Below are 21,409 nucleotides of genomic sequence, written 5' to 3' on the forward strand. Positions count from 1 at the left end.
AACCTCCACAACTGTTTTGGAGTCCCAGAAAAACTTCTGGATGTGAGGAGGTAAAGTAGAAAGAATTAAAAACATGCAAAAATGTTTGTATTTTCACTGGAAGGAGTCAGTAGGTTCATGTTCACTTTTCCTCTTCACACAAAGTCTAATTTGAAAAATCTAAATGTGTGTATTGTTTAAAAGATAATATGGTATTATTTAAATAAAAATCTCTGTAAAAAATAATAGATCAAATAAAATGATGCCTTTTGCCATATGTAGGATAATATTAGAAAATTGCTATTTAAAAGGGAATATTAGGAAATACGATGTTAAAAAAAACCTGGAAAGAAAGAAAAGTTGATAGTAGTAATAATAAACATCAGTTATCATAAATATAAGTTAAGCTCTCAGTTAAAAAATGTTAATTTGTATTAAATACAAAACAAAGCAATAAATGTCTTGCTCTTTATAATAAAGAATACTTAAAAATTGTAACACAGCAAAGTTGCTAAAAGAATAGGTAATGAATATCTACCAACCACAAATAAGAAACATGTAGACCGTGACTGACAAAGTTAAAAAGATGGTTAATAGGACAAAAGGATGACATTCTAGAAAGATAAAAGAGGCAAACCTCAAGAGAATATCAATAGGCATGATTTTTGTGTATGTGATAAATACAGTATCATAAAGGAGATAATGGAAACAGTGAAAACCCAAAGTTTTGATGAAATAGAGAAAAATGAATATAGAGGAATTTGGTAACAAAATTATGTATTTTATTTAATAGATGTTTATTTTTAAAATAGATCATACTTCATTGTCTTAAGAAATCTCGGCTTATTTAAAAATTTAGAAATTTTGTAAACCTAGCAAAATGTGATGAAGTTCAGATTAATGTAAAAATTCAAACATTAAAAAAGCCTTAGCCATTTGGAAATTAAACATTCAAGTGAATGGTCTTTTTGGTAAATAAATAATAGAAACTACAATACTATATATCTAGAGAAATTAGGCTAAATTCTAAGAACAATTAGTAGCTTTTATTATTAAGCAAGAAGAAAATCAGTGAAAGTTAATTAAAAATTTAACATAAGTGAGCAAGGAAAATTAAGGAAATCATTAGAAATAATAAGAAATCAGAAATGATAAAATTTGAAAATTTAGAAAAACAACTGAATTTATAAATAAATGAAGAAGGTTGTTTTTTAAATAAATCAAACAAAAAATCTTTTAAAATTCTTTAAATAGTCTAGTGAGCAAAAGAAAAAGTCAAAATGAAATAGAATTAGAACTTAGAAGACTTTAAATATATGTATAGATGAGGGATTTTTTTCAGATGATGCTTTTAAATGTAAAAAAATTATCTTGCAATCAGTGCTGATAATTTGAAAAGATAAGATATTATAAATGAAAATGAAAATTTCTTCCTAGAAAATGTGAACCATTTCCACATCCCATCAAAAAATTAAAATTTTCTATGTTAACATATTAAAAATTGAAATTTAAAAGAGGAGACATGCTCCTACAGCAGTTGAAAGAAATCTTTAGGGTGCCTGGGTGGCTCAGAGGTTGAGCATCTGCCTTTGGCTCAGGTCGTGATCCCGGGTCCTGGTATTGAGTTCCACAACGGGCTCCCTGTGGGGTGCCTGCTCCTCCCTCTGCCTGTGTCTCTGTCTCTTTCTGTCTCTCATGAATAAATAAATTAAATCTTAAAAAAAAAAAAGCAACCTTTAGAAATGCCTATTCACAACACCACGACTTAACTGAAGTCTTTCTGCTAAGGACCGAATGTTTGTATTTCCCCCAAATTCACTTATTGAAATCTTAGCCTCCAGTACAAAAGAGGGTGCTCACCAGAGCTCTATCACTCCAGCACCCTGATCTCAGATGTCCAGCCTCCAGAACTGTGAGAAATAAAATGCTATTGTTTTATAAGCCACACAGTTTATGATACTATGTTATGCCAGCTGGAACTAAGAGGGAGAGAATAAGAGTGAGAATTCACATGAAGGGAAGAGAGAGAGAGAGGTGGGCAGGGGGGAGAGAGAGAGAGAGAGAGAGAGAGAATGGAGAAAGAAATTCAGTAATATAGAAAAGATTTCTTTTTCTTTTTTTTTAAAGATTTTTATTTATTCATTCATGAGAGACACAGAGAGAGAGAGAGAGAGAGAGAGAGAGAGGCAGAGATAAAGGCAGAGGGAGAAGCAGGCTCCACGCAGGGAGCCTGAGGTGGGACTTGATCCTGGGTCTCCAGGATCATGCCCTGGGCCGAAGGCAGGTGCTAAACCGCTGAGCCACCCGGGGATCCCCAAAATTTCTTTTTCAAAATAAACCATATATTTATTTTTCTTCACTTAAAATACTAATGGAATTTTGATACGAATGGGGCTTTAACAAGGTAAATCTACATTACATCTGGAAGGACGGCTAAGTGAGAATAGCCATAATAATGCTAAAAAAATAACTAAATTCTTTTCCACAAGAGAGACAACCAAGACTAGGACAAGTTAACTATCTTGTCCAATCATTTGTCACTGGCAAGGCCAAGGTGCAAATTGAGCCTTTTTTGGTAAAACCTGAAAGCCATAGCTCTCCTCTAGTGTGACACGTACAAATGCAGTGGATGCTGTGTTGGCTCCCAAATCAGGATCGAGCCACTTGCTGTGGAGAGTGCTGGCATGAAAAAGCTGGTTCACAAAGGTTATAGCCCTGCCCCAGGGTCCAACCCACATCCATGACCTATTAGTATGGAGGGGGATGCAGAGACCTACCCCTGGCCTCAATCTTAGATGGCCTTGAAAGGTCATCCTAGCTCAAGCAGCCCCTCTGGAGTCATCTTAGCTGGACTACTGGGGCTTTTTTTGCAAATGCATTACATTCAACTTCATCCTTTCCCAATTATTCTTCCCTCCTTCTTAATAGGTGTTTTTCTTATGAGCACTGCCCCATAGATGTCCTGCATGCACACTTTGTCTCAGACTGCATGTATGGGGAAACTGGCTTCACATATTTAATGCCAAGACTAACCCTAAGGAAGCAGATTTAAAAAGAAGAATTTTGAGCGAGATCACCCCCGGCCAGCTGGCCACACTGTTAGGTAGGACAGTGCTGGCATGTGACCTGCTGTAATAACAATAGTTAAATGTTCCCTGGTGGTGAACTGCAAAGAGATGCTGGGGAAGGTAATGCATTGGCTGCTGCAAAATCTCATGGGTTTTAGAGGTTTGGGGAAGTAGCAATTAAAGAAACAGTGGAATCAGAATACTGTTGATGCATTAGACAAAGACGATGAAAGGCTGATGGTGATTCATCAACAATTTAAGGTCAAAATGTAAAAACCAAAGGCCTGTTTGGCAGCATATAAAAAGAGTACCACATTTTTGCAGGTGGAGGCTGGAAAAAAGCTGAGCATAAGACCAGGATATAATTATAAGTGTAGCAGAGCTTCAGAGAAGGTTAAATTCTCATCTTTAGCAAGTCTGCCATTGCCAAGGTCAGGTTTATGGCTTGACAGGTCTAGAACCTGAGAATCAGGATGAGGATGCTTGAAATGATGGTACCTGAGCCTTGAAACACAAAGATATATCTGAATCCACCTAGTCTATAGCAGTGGTCTACTCCTGCCAATTAAAGCCTCCCCAACCTGCCGGAGAATATAGAGGCAGTTGCTTCCACCTCTCCTCCTGGATAACAGACCAATAGCTGGGGTGATCATAAGATAATCTGGCCAATATATTCTAGAGTATTTTGCTAGAGGGAGAGAAGTGCCATTTTCTGAAAAAGCTGCAGAACCAGTCAACTATAATAGTAGGATCCAGGAACATATGTTGGGACCAGATCCTGAGGGTTCCAGACCCCGGGGATGGGTAGGAGGCAGAATACAAAGTTCATTAAGAGAGTGTTTGTTAAAAAAAAAAAAAAAAAAAGAGAGTGTTTGTTAATGTAACACTCTCTCTGATACAGAGTTTTATACCCTGGCAAGGAATCTGGGAAACAATGCAAATTTGCTGCTCCATTGGCTCTCTGAAGCTCGGAGAAAATTAAGGCTTGCAGTGAAGAAGAAAAGCCAAAACTGCTATGCAAATGATAGAGGAAGAACTACAAGGCTCAGAGAATGGGCACACTAGAGTGGATAAACTGTGTAAGGCCAGAAAACCAACTACATTCTGTGGTGGGCGCAGGGAATACTCCATTTATCAATACTAGGATGTGCTAGTGAGAGAGACCCCACTATTATGGAGAATCCCAGTGGTGGCTGTCTCCCATAAGTAGGGGAGATGGAAGGAGAATCTATAGCAGATCTGGGCTCCCCGATTAAAATGGGGTGATACAGTCCTAAAATAATAGAGGCAGGTGGTGGTACTTAGCACTCACAAGCAAGTTGTGCACAATTATCATAATGGGCAGCAAAGCTGAAGCAGCAGCCAGGCAGGCTGGTCCAATAGAGAACTATTGAGATGGAGAGTAGAGCATGGCTTTGCTTAGGGCAAAATAGTTGGGCAGATAAAAGTCTTGTTCGACATGTACAGTCAAAAGAAATTAACAATAGGTAATAAAATTAAGGGTAATAGATAGTTATGATCTGTTTTTGGTGGGTCGGTTCTCAGACTCAGAACTTGCTGATAGAAAAGGAGTCAGGGTCCCCATTCATCAAAGCTGATTTAGCTATGGTCTTTACTGAAGGCCCGACAGACAAATGACAGCAACAAGTAACAGTCCTTGGATGCGACACTGTCCATTAAAGTGACAAGTCAACCACATAGTGACAAGTTGATCACACTGGATTTCTACAACCCTGGAATAGGCAGTGATTCATCTCAACTGGAAATGATATGTATTCCTGGTATGGATATGTCGTTCAGGCTTTCATGGCCATTATTTGAAGACTGACAGTGACCCACCTACAGAGTCTTTGGCACACAATACCACACATTGGCCCAGGAACCCAGTCTAGAACAAAAGTGGTGCAGTCGTGGACCATAAAACACCACACTGAAACTGCTGGCCTGATAGAGCAATGATCCATCTAAAATCTGGTTTTTAGTAAAACTATGCTGGACAAAATAGGACAGGTTTTCTAAACACATGATAATTATAAGCATTATTTCACTTTAAAAATGTATAATATCCCACTTGTATATTTTTATTGCAAACAAGAGAAACAAACTCTATCTCTAACATAAAGTGAATTTATTGGTGGGTATATAGAAACTTACAGGAGTGAAAGAAAAGCAGAACATTGTCTGGGAATAACAGAAACTGGTAATAATAAGTTTAGGGAATCTCTGTATAGAAATCATCTGACATTAGGGCTTTAAGGCCTTTACTGGAGGGATCAACTCCCTTTATTTATCCAATGCTTAATTCTTCATGCTCCAATTTCAAAGCTGGAACAGAGGCCAATTGCTCTCACTTCGGTCACGTTTCTGTACTATGGCTTCTACCAGGTTGGAAGACCATGACTGTCAAAGTCCTTGGGGTTTCCTTTGGTTCTCATTATGGGATGGTACCATGATTTACCCTCCTGGATAACACACAGTATAGAGGGGATGTAATTCCCAGAGGGAAATCATGCAGCTATTAGTTAAGAGAGAAATGGATGCTAGAGGGCTAGAAACACATCAACTGTCCTCTGATACACACTTTAAAGTAACTGTTCAATTATTTATGGTCAATATATGTGCTGTTGGATATGTTTATAAGCAAGCAAGTTCTGCTTGTTGCTCCAGCACCATTTTCTTCCTCTCTCATCAGCTGCATGGAGGTTGGGAAAAGGGACTACTCTTTGAGTAGTAGAGGGATTATCACCTCTGCTGGCCAACCTCATGTTGCCATCCTGGGCAATGCTGCCTTCTGATGGGAATGTCCCACAATATCTCTGGTGTTAATGAGTGTTATGGCCTTTGAGTTGCCAGAATAAAAATTTATTATATGAGATTACATGAGTCCATGCCAATTTTTTTTTACCTTTTTTCCCTTGGAACTCTTTTTTTATCATCATTTTTTTCCCCTCTTCTTTCCCTTGGAACTGATAGCAAAGTTTGTACCTGGATACTGAGAGATGCTATTTATGAATCCAAGAGTATGAATAACTCTGTTGGTTTTGCCTGCAACCCTCTTCGAGAGAATGTACAAGTTCCCCAGTAAAAATTGGGGAACGGGAACATATATCACAAACACTTCTTCAAACACTGCCATGTAAGGGCATATTCCTTTTCTCTTGTTGTCATTCTCATTCTTTGTAGAAATATTTTTTTAAAGTTTTATCTAAATTCAAGTTGCAAACATATAGTATAACACCCAGTGCTCATCTCATCATGTGCCCTCCATAATGCCCATCAGCCAATTACCCATCCCTCCACCCACCTTCCCTTCTGCAACCCTTTGTTTGTTTCCCAGAGTTAAGAGTCTCTTATGGTTTGTCTTTCTTTCTAATTTTTCCCCACTCAGTTTCCCCCCTTCCCTTATGGTCCTTTTCAGTATCTTTAATCTATTCCTTCTACCTGTGGCATGAGTTTCTCTATCTTGCCCCAAGTCCAAAGTAAATAAATCAAATGCCCCTTATTTGTATTACAAAAGAATCCTCTCTTGTACAAGAAAGTTTAATAAGCTTTTCTTAAAAATTGTTATTGCTGATCCTGGTTCAATTCATGAACATAATACCTCCACTCTAAATTTTAGGTAAATCCAAGTCTGATTTTATAGCATAACCTGAAAAGCAATAGTAAGAAAATAGCATATAGCTGGCAGGAAATTATTCAAGCTGTTCATGTCTCCCTCCCTAAGCCAGTTTCAAGAGAATAGTGAAATAGAGTTCCCTGATAGGAAATATGTTTTGCTAAAGGACAATGAAATCATGCTAAACTTAATGAGAATGTTTTTAAAATGTTCCTATTTCCCCTTTCAGGTGATGCTTGAAACACATTTATTCTATTCTCTTGGTACTGTGACAGGAAAGAAATTGTGTTATTACTTCTACTACCTAGGGAACATAGCTGGTTGGCTACTTTTGACTTTTAGACTGTTGCAAATCATTTTCTTAGAGCACATTTCTTTGCCTTGTTTTCAATGACAGAGAAATAAGGCCATTGTATAATTTCCATTATCGTTAATGACTCTTCAAACACACCTACTACAGAGACTAAGTGTCTTTATTGTTCACTGTAAGTTTCCCCTGAGGCACTTCTTTTTGTTTAAAAGGGGATAATAAATAAATAAATAAATATCCATATCACAGTTAAAAGTGGACTAAAGTCAAATTGCTACTGAAGCTTTCAACAAAATAATATAATAAGTAAGCACATAGAGTGCTTATGCTTACTGTATAATATGATATCAATAAAAATATCTGATTAAAAATTGAAAATGTAAAATGCATGAGCAACTGCACAGCCATGTTTATTTAAAAAGATAATTGAGAGAGCTAATATCATGTGCAAGAATTTTCCATTACAGATATTTATAAGCATGACAACATTTTGATTTCTGACATACCTGTTATTTTAATGTTCACATAATTAAAAATGATAATCTGATTTTTCTAGATACACGTACCCCTGTGTTTATTGCAGCATTGCTTATAATAGTCAAATTATGGAAGCAACCCAAGTACTCATCAATAGATGAACGGAGAAAGAAGATGAGGTGTATATTGACAATGGAATATTACTCAACCATAAAAAACATGAAATCCTGCCATTCGCAACAACATAGATGGACATAGCGAGTATAATGTTAAGTGAAATAAATCAGTCAGAGAAAGACAATTATCATATGATTTCACTTAAAAGTGGAATTTAGTAAACAATACAAACAAGTAAGAGGAAGAAAGAGAGAAACCAGGAGACAAACTCTCAATTATAGAGAACAAACTGATGGATACTAGAGGTAGTTGGGAGGGGAGATGGGTGAAATATGTCATGGGGATTAAGGATAGCACTTGTGATGAGTACTAGGTGATGTGTAGAATTGTTGAATTGCTATATTGTACACCTGAAACTAATATTATATTATATGTCAACTAACTGGAATTAAAATAAAAATTTTAAAAAATAAACCAAAAAAAAGAGAGGAATAAAAAAAGAAAAAAAAATCCTAAACTTCTTACTGTGTATATCATGGCTGGTTTGCAAATATGGTTCTTAACAATCCTCTTAGTGATAGGTAGCATCTCTTTTCCTTATGCTTGAATCTGGAGTATCCTTATGACTTGTTTTGATCAGTAAAATATGGTAAAAACGATGTTGTACCTGTTCTAGACTTAGGCTTCAGGGAGCTGGGCTTTGCACCATGTAAAGCAAAACACCAAAGAAGTTTAGGGCTTTAGTGCAGAGAAAGACCATGTGGTGAGAGAGGGGTCCTGGTGTTTGAGATACTATGAAGGGAAAGAAAGGAGTCCAGACAGTCTCTGGCCCTTCCATCTGTCTCAGCTTAGCCACCAGGCATGAGAGTGAACGTCTTTGGAATCTCCAGGCCCACCACAGCCATCCCAGGCAAGAGAGTGTGGGACAGAGAGGAACCATCCTTGTTGAACTTTGCCAAAATTTTAGAATTATGAGCAAGTGAATGGTTGTTGACTTAAGAGGCAAAGTTGAAGTGGTTTGTTACAGAGAGAGAGAGAGTCAATGCACTTCATCCTTCCAGGTTTTTACTGACTCTTACTCTTATCTACCTCCTTAACCCTTTCCACCATACCCTTCTAGTTCAGGGGTCAGCAAACTATAGCCTATGGTGATATTATGCTTTGATAAATAAAGCTTTATTGGAATATATAAAACCTATGTCTGCTTTCATGTTATAACAGGGAGTTGGACAGTTGCAACAGAGATTCAGCCAATAAAACCTACATTATTTGTTTTCTGATCCTTTACAGAAAAAGTTTGCTGATCCATGCTCTAGCTGACCCAACACTCCCCACTAACTTTCACTTGTGCAAAAACTATAAGCACTTTCCTGCCTGGGGGCTACTCAATACACAGTACTACTCTCACAGCTTGGAATGCACATCCCCTGGCTCCTTAGATGCCTGGGTCCTTTATATCTGTCCACTGTCAGATCAGATATCAGCTTCTCTGGGAGCTTTTCTGGACCATCTAATTCAAATCTACCCCATACCACCTATTCCTGCACACTGCAAGTTATTCTACAGAACACAATTCTATTTGCTTCACTGTGCTTATAAAAAAACTAAAGTAATTTTCTTTACATATCTATATCTTTATTCATTTTCCCATTTGCTCTAAGATAAAGATTTATGAGTAAAGGATAGTGACAGCAAAATGGTGAAATCAGTGGTTCCTGACTTTGGTACCCAGTACAGAAAGAGTAACTTAACCATATGTATCCACAGACGTGATGTCTTTGTTAGGATTCCCAAGCTGGGGCTGAGTCTGAAGCATCCTCTTGGGCCACCAAAACAGGAAAACTACATTAGAAGGTTAAGAAGAATGGTTTCACTTTGGCTGCATTACCCTTTCCCAGGCTGGTACCAAGGAGGTCCCCCAGACCTACAGTTTCTCCAGGGGGAAATATCCCAACAAGGATGTTCAGTTTCCCCAGGGAAGCTCACTTAGATATTGCATCATGGAGATGACTGGGGGAGTCAGCTAGAGGCAAAGAAGTGGTGTGGGGCTCCCAGCAATGAGTGTGTGGATCTTGACAGACCACATTCTTGCTAGCAGAGGTGCCCAAGCAGAACAGAGATCTCAACCAATATTCAAAAATCTACCAACAAAGAAAAGCCCAGAGGAGATGGGTTTATGGGTGAATTATACCAAACATTTAGAGAATTAATGCCAATCGTTCTCAAAATCTTGCAAAAAATCAAAGTGGAAAGACTCATTTTATGAGTCCAATATGGCCTTGATACCGAAGCTAGATAAGAATATTACAAGAAGAATAAAATGTGGGCCAACAACCTAATGAATATAAATGCAATAATTCTCAAGAGAATAGTAGCAAACCAAATCAACAGTACATTAAAAGAAGCATACAAGGTGACTGCATGATTCAGTTGGTTCAGTGTCTGACTCTGGTCATGATCTTGGGGTCATAAGATCCAGGCCTGTGTCCGCCTCCATACTCAGTGTGGAGTCTGCTTGAGACTCTCTCTCCCCCTCCCTCTGCTCCTCTCACTCATGCTCTCCATCTCTCTCTCAAATAAATAAATCTTTAAAAAAATCATTTAGCATGAGTTAGTAGGATTTACCAGGGATTCAAGGTAGTTCAGCATACACAAGTCAATAAATGTGATACATTACCCTGATAGAATAAAATACAAAAATAATACAATGATCTCAATAGATGCAGAAAAGGCATTTGACAAAATTCAATATCTTTTCATGATAAAAATTATCAATAGAGTATAGAGGGAATGTGCCTCAATACAATAAAGGTCATATATGCCAAGTCCACAGCTAACACCTACTCAGTGGTGAAAGTTTGCTCTTGAATTGGGTATTGTATACTTATTGGATAAGTCCTTATCCTGGTTATAGATTTCAGAAATCTAGACAGTGGATTATATATAGTAAAGGGGAGGACACCATCAATGATGACTAAGTAAGAACAGGGATATTTATTAGAAGAAGGTGTCATCTCTTGGAGTTAGAGGTAGAAAATCTCAAGGAAATCACTGCAAAACCATTATTAAACATAATTTTTAAAAAGCCTAGTCTGGAACATTACATCTCTAGAGCAGTATCACTCAATAAAAATACAATATTGGCCATATACGAGATTTTAAAATTTTCTGGTGGTCACATTAAACAAAAACAAAAAGTAACACAAATAATTAATGTTAACAACATTTTATTTAACCAAATAAGTCCAAAATGCTACCATTTCAACATGTAATCAATATAAAAATTTAGATGTTCCTTTTTTGTATTGTTTTTGAAGCTCAGTATGTATTTCACACTCACAGTACATCTCAGTTCAGACCAGCCACACTGCAAGTGTTCAATCAGGATTGCTCTGAGATAGGGAAAAAAATGTGAGCATGAGAAGAATTGAGAATGAATACCAGCAGAGGCCATTAGTGCTTGTCACACAGCCTGTCTGTTCATAAAAGTGTCCATTCATCTACCTCAGATTCCCCTGAAATTAAACTGAGGCCATGTAATTAATTTCTAGCCAATATGATGTGGGGGAAAGTTCTGTAAGCCACTTATAAGCTTAGTCTTTAGAATCACCCTGTGAAGTCTTTCAATCTTTTTCTCTCCTGCCATGGTGACTTGGAGGCCATGTGGTACAGATGGCACAGCTACAATGTGGATGATGGCCACTCACCCAGCCTCTGATTATCATCTGAACAATCAATGAACTTCCATTGTGGTAAGTCATTGAGATTTCAGGGCCTGTCTATTGTACCAACTAGCACTGATTGCCCACTATGTGAAGAGAGAATTACTGCTTAGGCTTTGCGAAAGGAATATCCAGAACACAAGTAGCGATATTAGCTGAGTAACTAACTAACCAAACAAACAAAAACACTTAAGTTTTGTTTTGCAGGAAAAATAGGAACTGTGGGAGAAAATAAAGAAAAAAAAAAGAAGAGGTTACTTTGATCTAATGAATATTTAGCCTACAAATGTAGAAGAGAAATTGAATTTAATTGAAGAAGCAGGTTGAACTTTAAAAAAATTCAGCTAAGATCTGCTTGAAAGGAGATGGTAATAACAGAAGGAGATAGAAATGGAACCCTGGAGGAAATAGAGACATATCCATCTGGTGCAGGAAAAATACCATAGAAAAGAATGTTTCTGCTACAATTAAATAAGTCATGATTTATTCAAGTCCAAGAAAAAAATACCAAATTCTGAGTATAGGTGGGATTTGGGGAGAGTGATATATGACCAGAGTTATATTGACTGTGAACTTTGCTGGAGAGTTTCCTCTTATAAACTCAAGGTACCCATGTCAGGAAGCCATAGAATCAGGATCCAAAGGGAAATATCTAGTAAATATTTTAAATAGACAGAACTGACACCAAGGAAAAGGAAAGAAAGTCAAAGAAAACTTGAGGACTTCAGGTCTTCCTTTCTACAGTTTGCAAGGATATAGGAGTGTTTCTCAATCAGAGGCAAGCAGATTCCTCCCAGTATCTGGGAAGCTGGAGCTAAAATACTCCCAGTAGAAGATGGCTAGAATGTAAGTTCTCAAGAAGTAACTAGACACAGACATACACTTGAATGATACTCCCCTTGATGAAAGTGGGACAAGGGAGATAGTTTTGACCTCTCATCCTTCTTAGAGAGAGGCCATTTCTTATTTGTGCCTACTCAGTAACCTTTTAACTCAAGATTTTTCTCTCTGTGATCCAATGTTGTTCTAGTGAGTCTGACAATCTCTATACACATCTTAAATCTGGCCAGTCATTGAATCCCATGATTATCAGCAGTGATTAGTCTAGGGAGTGAGCATGGGAAGTGATCCAGGTTCATCAAATTGCTTCCAGCAGATTTAATATAAAGTCAATGAAAACAAGAAACAGTAAAAGATTGGCTTCTGTACTGTTTGACAACTTGTATCTAGCTTCACTCAAGTTAGATTCACTTTCTGATTTTCACTTATTTAAAGTTGTTCACTAGAGAATTCGATCTGGCTAACTTCATTTCATTTTAGTTATACTGTTAAGCAATCTGCAATGTGTAATATATCTGGTAATCTAGTTTATACAATATAGCTGGGCATGGTAATCATTAAGAACTAAAAGTGATTAGGAATTATTTAATGTCCTGATCTATCACAAGTCATAGTGTCTAGAGACACTGAGGGGTTGAGCTGTCCGGTAACAGTGTTTTGGATTCATAGGATCAGGGGCTTGTGCTAGGAAGTGATCATATAAGTGTGAAATGGAATTTCTTGACGATTTACTAATCTTGCTTATGTCAAACAAAGAGAGGAAGTGTAATTCCTTAGTTACACTTGTGTGTTAATACAGCAGTTACAAAACAAAACATTACTAGGATTTTTCCGTCAGAGGATGATATTCAAGGTCCCTTAATGTTTTCCTATCCCATTCTATTTCCAACAGGGAGAGTTAGTAAGCATTTGCCATCAGGACATGTTTATTAGGTACTGCAGTCACTGGACCGGAGAACAGAACAAAGAATGTAGCAATACATAAACATACATAAGCACGACTGATTTTTGACAAAAATGTAGAAGTAATAACAATGAAAGAAAAGATGGTCTTCTAAATAGTTAGTACTGGAGTCCTGAGATGTCCATAGGCAAAAAAGTTAATCTTGATCTGACCCTCACACCTTCTGCAAAAATCAATTCAAAATGGAAGATGGATTAAAAGTAAAACAGAAAATTATAACACTTTTAGAAAAAAAAATAGAAATTCTTGGGATCTAGGACTAGTCAAAAGCCTTGGAATCCTAGACTTGACCCCAAAAGCATGATTCATAAGTAAAAAAAAATGATAAATTGTACCTCACCAAAATTACAAACTTTTGCCCTGTGGAAAGCCCTATTAAAATGATGCAAAACAAGTAAAAATTGGAAAAAGATATTTGAAAACCACATATATGATAAAAAGCTAATATCTAGAATATGTAAAGAACTCTCAAAACTTAGCTGTTAAAATAAACAAGTAATCCAATTAGAAAATAGGCAAAACTCACGAACAGATGTCTCATTAAAGAGAATTTACAGATGGGAAATCTGCACATAAGAAGATGTTCAATATCCTTAGCCATTAGGAGAATGCAAATTAAAACTACAATGAAATATTACTATTTACCAGAATGACTAAAATAAAAAACAGCAAATGAAAAAAAAAAAAAAAAACCAGCAAATGAGTGTGAGGATGTAAAGAAACTGTATCACTCATAAAATGCTATAAATGTATAAAATTGTATGGCCACTCTGGAAAACAGTTTGGGAGTTTCTTTAAAAACTAACCACACACACACACACACACACACACAAAAAAACAAAAAACAAAAACAAAAAAAAAACCACTAACCACACAAGTTCTACATGACCCAGCAATGTACTCTTGGGCATTTATTCCAAACTGTGGTACATACCTACTATGGAATACTGCTCAGCAACGTAAGGGGACAAATGATTGATACGTGCAACAACTTGGATGAATTTTGAGGCATTATGCTACCTGCGAAAAGCCAATCTCAAAGTGTTACATGTTGTTCAAAGGCATTTATGTAACATTCTTGAATTTTATTTTTTTATTTTTTTTATTTTTTTTTAAATTTTATTTATGATAGTCACACAGAGAGAGAGAGAGAGAGAGAGAGAGAGAGAGAGAGAGGCAGAGACACAGGCAGAGGGAGAAGCAGGCTCCATGCACCGGGAGCCTGACGTGGGATTCGATCCCGGGTCTCCAGGATCGCGCCCTGGGCCAAAGGCAGGCGCCAAACCGCTGCGCCACCCAGGGATCCCACATTCTTGAATTTTAGAAGTAGAGAACGTATCTGTGGTTGGGGACTTGGGAAGAAGAATGAGGACTTGGGAAGAAGAGAGAGGAGTGTGTTATAAAAAGGCAAAATGAAGGATCCTCGTGGTGCTGAAACTGTTCTGTACCTTGACTCTGTGGTGAATATATGAACCTACAGATAAGATAAATTGTACGGAGCTAAATACACACACAGACACGAGTAGAGTACAATTGTGAATTCTAAGTGTGTCAATATCCTGTGTACGCAGGACCTCTGTTTTATTTCTTATAACTGTATGAGAATCTACAATTAATTAAAACTAAAAGTTTAATAAATAAAGTCATCACCCGGTATACTTTTGTCTCTGCAACCCAGACAAACTGCCACAGGGACTGTTCCTTAGCCTTTTTCTTATCATGCTCTTTCTTTTTTCTTTTGTTTTCTTCTTGGTATATGTGTGTGTATGTATGTATGTATGTATTCACTTATTTTTATTGAAGTATAGTTGACACACAACGTTACATTAGTTCCAGGTATATTTCTACTATTTCTTCAACATAGTTATTTCCTAAAGTATGATGACAGCTGAGGTTCAGATTTAAACTCTGGTAACAGGAAGCTCCTCACCTAGGTGATTTTCTCCAGCTCAGCCTTCCTGATAGCTGCGTTGAGCCACAACAACAACAAAAAAATATATTCTTTCAGCCACGACAAAAAAAAAAAAAATTCTTTCATTCCCTTTGCAGACATTCTGTGTTTAGTTCTATGGACAACCGTGTGAAGATGATTACCTCTGGTCTGGAGCAGAGTTCAAAGTATCCTTGTGTCCTCTTGCCATAAAATCATTTTAATGCCATAAAGACCTCAACCCAACTTTAAAATTAGTCATCACTGAGGTAAGTTTCTAAAAGTCTTGGAGTCCTTCTGCCTCTATCTCTGAATTTGCATTGAGAGATTAACAAAGAGGCAACATATACAGATGTTTTAGGTTCGTTATAAATGGTATATATGAATTTGCAAGATAGTCTCTGTAAGGATTAGTTTACAGATTCCTTGGAAATACTGTAATTTGGCTCAGTCACCACCATCATTGTGAGTTCCACGTACTTGATTCTTTTGAGGCTGCCAGTGTGTGTTCGGTGAGGAGCAAGTACAAAAGACAGAAGTCATGTTTTGCAATAGCGTGCCTCCTGACACAGAGAGGATGGAGAGAATCAAATAGTGTTCTTTGATCTCTTTTTATTACCATTGCTCATGGATTGCCAACCACTTTGCCCTAGGAGGTGTTCCTTTACTCCGGATCTGATCAAGCCTTCTGCTTTACGGCATCCTTGCCCACACAAGCATCAGAGCATTCCTGCCATTCCACGTACCTCCCTTGAAATCATCTAGGTTCCTGTTTCTAAGGATGAAATCAGCAAGACAGCAGGCAGTATTAGTTAATCAAATCTCATAGACTCTGAAGCTCCAAGGCAAGTACCTATCTGGTCGAATTTACGTTAAGTTCCATGTTTTCACTGAAAAATATCACTCTGGCCCCCTTTCTTAGAAACAGGGCTGGAATTGAAGACTGCTGTCAGCTTCATAAGAGTGAAGTGATTGTTTTCATTGCTTTGACATCCTGGATCTGATTAGCAGAAGAGGAAAGAAGAGAGCATGGGACAGCAGTAACGTACAAATGTGGGTCCTCTTTTACCAGGAAATACCAGACAGGAAAAGTGGTATCCAGAACTTGGGACCTGTCAGGTGAGTCCTGAGAGAACACGCATTCTTATTTCTATTTCCTGAATTGTTATATGTCCTATATTTGCCATTTCACTTTGAAAAGCCTGTATTTCCCCTGAAATCAGTGATTCTTGATTCTAGCGGCACATTTGGGAATGTTTGGGGCCCACCCACAAAGACCCGGATTTAGTGGGTTAAGAGAAGAGACCCAGACAGAAACATAGTCAGAAAGCTCTCCGGGTGATACTGATTTGCAAACAAGGGTGAGAGCCCTTGCCACACCTCCTGGACCCTCTCCTTAGTGTGGCTGAAAGGCCAGGTGCTGATCAGAGACATAGTAAGGTGCCAAATTTCAGGCAAATTGAAATGGGACACCCAGATAGATTTATTGGCACTTTGTGAACTATCGTTTCCTCTCAATTCTCAGAGCCTATGTGGCATCCCCCTGACCCTGCCAAAGATTCTCAGAGAAACAGAATCCCAGAGATGGTTTTTTTATGCTCATCGGCTGTTGATAATGAAATGCATTTTTTTTTCATCTTTGGACAAAGGACTTGCTAATTGCCTCATTTTTAGATTGTTATTTAGATCAGACTATTAATAAACTGATCAACAAAGACATTTTCAAAACAGAATTCGTAAAGCAAGGTGTGTGCCCTTCTTCAAGAATGAAGTAGTACAGCTTTTCTGGATCAAATGTCCTTGTCATTTGAATAAAAGAACATCTTTTCTGTCCACTTGAACAAATTGAATTGAATTGAATGCACCCCCTTTTGATCTTGGCATTTTCAAAGTCATGAATAAAGCAGTTTGCAGGGACAGAATGAGATTTCTGAGACTTGACCTGTAAAAAGTCAGAAGGCAGCATGCCAGAACTAACATCACATATAAAAATCTCCTTATTACTGTTTGAATTTCCTATTATCATGACTTTAGCAACTGGGGTGAACGGAGATAAATCTGAACTCACAGAATTAATGAAAACTTTCTTAATGATAATTTAGAGTGATCAAAACTCAAAACGTCTCCAAAGAGCTTATTTGATTCATGGAATACCTGTATATTTGAAACAGAAACGTAAGGAATATATTTATATGAAATATAACCTTTATAATATATGGGCCAAATATGATCATTGTGTTAATATTTGAATTGATGCAATTATGTTACAGTTAAAATATAAGTATATGGACTTTAGCCAAATTATTATATTTAATTCTCAGTACAACTCCAGGGAGACTTCAGGGCAGATGTTATTTTACAAAGGTACATTATGCTTAAGAGATTTGTTTTAGTTGTAAATATAGTGCAAGGATATTCCTGGAAGGAATAGGCATATAAGCCAAAAAAAATTTTTCTTGCTCCCAGTCTTGAAATAATTTTTAATTTACAATTTGAAAGACAACTCATTTTTTCCTAATGGTTCCCCATATTCTTTGTACAGTGTGTGTGGGGGGGAAGCATCTTTTCTAGTAAAATGGAAAAGAAGTAGGCGTTATTTTCTTACCCATGAAATAATCTACTAGTGCTCATCGAACTTAAATAAATCCAGTGCCTAAAGCATTGTTAAAGGAAAGATGAATGAAGAAGTGTCTGAATGAGGTCAGGGACCCACAGGCACAGAAGGAGTTTGTGGAAATAGTGCAGGCTTCTCTCATTTACTCTAATTCCAGTTCAAAGATTTAGGGCTTTCTGCATCCAGGGCTGCCGGGGCAACCCTCCTGTCTCTTGCTGTACTTTGGCAAGTAGATCACTTTGTCTCTAAGAGTTCCTCACATGGTTAAGAATGCTTAACTGGCAGCCAGCTTGCATAATTTGTGATTAGAGGGTGATAAACCAAGCTTTTGTTTTGAGGATGATTTTATAATTCAATGAAAAGTCCGCATTATCTCATTAGTGTCTCATCCAAACCAGGATTGTTTTCCCTCATTCTCTGCCTGTCTCTCTCTCTCTCTTCATTCTTCTATTGGTAGTTAGTAAGTAGGAGTGGTTGAATTTGACTGATCCATAGTCTTTTGGTCAGTCCAAGTGGTTCAAGATTGGAGATCTTTGAGTACACTTCACACCCAATTGCAGAGAGTTAATCTACTTTTTGGAAGTGCCATATACAAATACTGGTCCCTTGGGAAATACTGAATTTTATGTTGGTTAAACCCTAGTTTTTCAGACGGTTTTAGTTTTCTTCCTACTTATAAGATTGCATGTCGGACACTGGGCACGAGGATACAAGCTTGTATCCTTAAAGCTTTCTGAGTCTGTGAGAGCTGGTGACATGTATCAGGAAAACTTCTCACTTTGCTTTGAGGTCTCATTTTTACCATGTTGTGCATAAGGTTCCTCTATTCATATGGCTGGGAGAGCAGAATTAAGTTGCTTCTTGGAATTAAAAAAATGGTAGAAAAGAAAAATCGGTTATTGAGACTTTGCTATAAAATTGGCAATTCAATATGTTTAATAAATTTGCACAAATAAAATGGCACTCAGATATTTTAGGATAAAAACATTTTTATATTGTCTACATGCAATGAAACACTCAAGTTTTTGCTTATTCATCAGAAAGGTTACTTTAAATTGTAGGATATTGTTACAGAAAGCAAGTGAAGAGGGATAGAGCAGTTGAGCATATGCCTTCCGCTCAGGGCATGATCGTGGGTCCAGGGATCAAGTCCCACATCGGGGTCTCTGCAGGGAGTCTGCTTCTCCCTCTCCCTATGTCTCTGACTTTCTCTCTATGTCTCTCATGAATAAATAAATAAAATCTTGAAAAAAAAGCAAGTGAGGATGTTTGGTGTATACCAGAACCACAGACTATCTTAAAAGTGGATATCTTAAATTAGTACATAATAATTATCTGTTACTATCATGAGAACTATGTAGAAATGAATGCATAAAGCCCTTGAAATGTTTTACTTTCTTTAATAGAGAATTTAATAGAGAATTTTGAACTATTTTATACTAAATAAACTTAGTAAATCATTTTCTCACATGAATAGGTGTACAAAAGTCAATGTGATTTTAGTCTTTTCCTGCCTAAATTATTAAGATATCCACATTACTGAGTTTTAGCCTTCTTGTTTTACTGTATTAGTATTTTTAAATGTAGGGCCAGGGGTGGTCAGCCCTGGTGGCCCAGCGGTTTAGCGCCACCTTTGGCCCAGGGCGTGATCCTGGAGACTCGGGATCCAGTCCCGTGTCAGGCTCCCTGCTTGGAGCTTACTTCTCCCTCTGCCTGTGTCTCTGTCTCTCTATCTCTCTGTGTCTCTCATGAATAAATTTTTTAAAAAATTAAAAAAAATGTAGGACCATAATAAAAGGAAAAATAAAAGAGCTCTCTTTAAAACAGATAAATATTCTCAACAATTCAGTTATACATGTGTATGGAATAAAATAAATGGCATTTTTAAAAATGCTAAAATGAGATGCCATCATATAATGGATCAGAAATTCAATACTCTGAGAATTCAGTGAATTTTTAGTCCACCCAAGGAAGAGAGAGGAATAGAGACAACTGATGATTTACTGCTTCTAGTTCCAGAATTATAACCTTGGACAGAATATCCGGAGAATCAACTTAAATTACAGTGATAGGGTGAGAGAGAGAAAAGCTTTCACATTTTTGTAGGTAGCATTTTATATATGTAATTTTGTCAAGAAATGAGGTTTTCTATCTACATAAATATTCCAGATAACTAAGCTTAAAATAAAATATTAAAACACTGTCAACTAAAAAACAATAACAAAAATATTATATTCACTTCCCGACCTTTTTCAGTAGCGAAAAGTCTAACCTGATTACCTTTGATTTAATAACTCGCTGCTGTTCATATGATGCCCTCTGAGGATTTCCAGTGCTGTCTCTAGTAAGCGATGGCACCTGATCCTACTATATTCCAAAATTATATTAATTCTCCTCATAGTGTGTTTCCCCTTTAATTAATGTCAGATTTCTTTGCAATAATAATGAATTAAAGAATAATTTCTTAAAATGCTAAAATCATGATGCTCATAGAAGCATAAAATGAACACTCATCAAAGATTTTATAAGTAATTAATGAGGGCACAAGGAAGGCATTCCAAGTTGCTCAAAGGAAAATTCTAAAAATGCACACATCCATAGACAATTGGGAAGTTGTAAAGTCAGTCAACAATCACAAGGCAATGATCAGTTGTTTTCCAGCTCACAACAGTCTTCTGCATTACTCTTAGGTTTCTAAAATTTCTAAAGTTGTAAAATAGCTCAAAAATAACTAAAGACTGTGATAAACCAAAGGGGTGGACTGGATACTATATCTACTAATCTTATTTTTGCCTATTTCAAAGTCTTTCACAATTTTTCCTGATATAATTGAAATAAAATAAATTATTTCATAAGTGAAATAAAAAATATTTATTACTTACTATTCCAGGCACTGTTTTGAGAACTTTACATATATTAACTCATGTTGTCTTTCAAAAATGATTTTATTATTAATAATAATGTTCATTATAATAATGGAAGGAAACACTATTACTATCCCCATTTTACGGATGGTCCTATATGTAGTCAGTGGTGGGACTGACCCCAGGTTACTTGGCTCCATTGTTTATCTTTGTGCTATACTAATATTTGATATTATCCTGAAGCTTTTAGCAGACACATTTAAATGTAGCCAAATCTAAAAATTTCTTAAGGAAATCCATTGTTGCTATTTGCAACAAACAAAATGAAATTGTTTTCACATTGCAATGGAGAAACCACATATAGGACTCTTAACCAATAGTCTTAGTTACATACATTCACTCTACTGATTTTGGAATGATGCTTTCCCAACAGCTCCAAGAATTTTTTTCTGAATGAACAGGAATGACTTCATGTTTGTTATTGTTTTGATTTTAACCACATCACTGTGCTCCTAGTGGAAAGGAATTCAACTTTTGGATAACTGGTAACTACATGAAGTACAGACTTCACTACATTGTATCAACTAATGTGGACTACAATAACATCTTTTGTAGGGAGGATTTAAATTGAATGGTGCATCTTAAAACCTTAGATATATTTTTAATGGAGAAAAACAAAAATCAGGATGAAATAATGTACCACCCTTCACATAACTTTAATGTGCTTAAATCATCCTTATAAAATTCATAATATAAAATAAAATTATTTTTTATATTAATGGTTCTCAACATGTAAAGAGTGAAGCTCTGGGGGTCTTTGAAACTGCTTATCCATCAAGTAAAGGCATTGTTTTCATAATAATAGTGAGGTATTATTATTTGCCTTTTTTTTTTTTTTTTTTTTTTTT

Source organism: Canis lupus, chromosome 24 (assembly GCF_048164855.1).
Source record: "Canis lupus baileyi chromosome 24, mCanLup2.hap1, whole genome shotgun sequence".
Taxonomy (NCBI): Eukaryota; Metazoa; Chordata; class Mammalia; order Carnivora; family Canidae; genus Canis; species Canis lupus.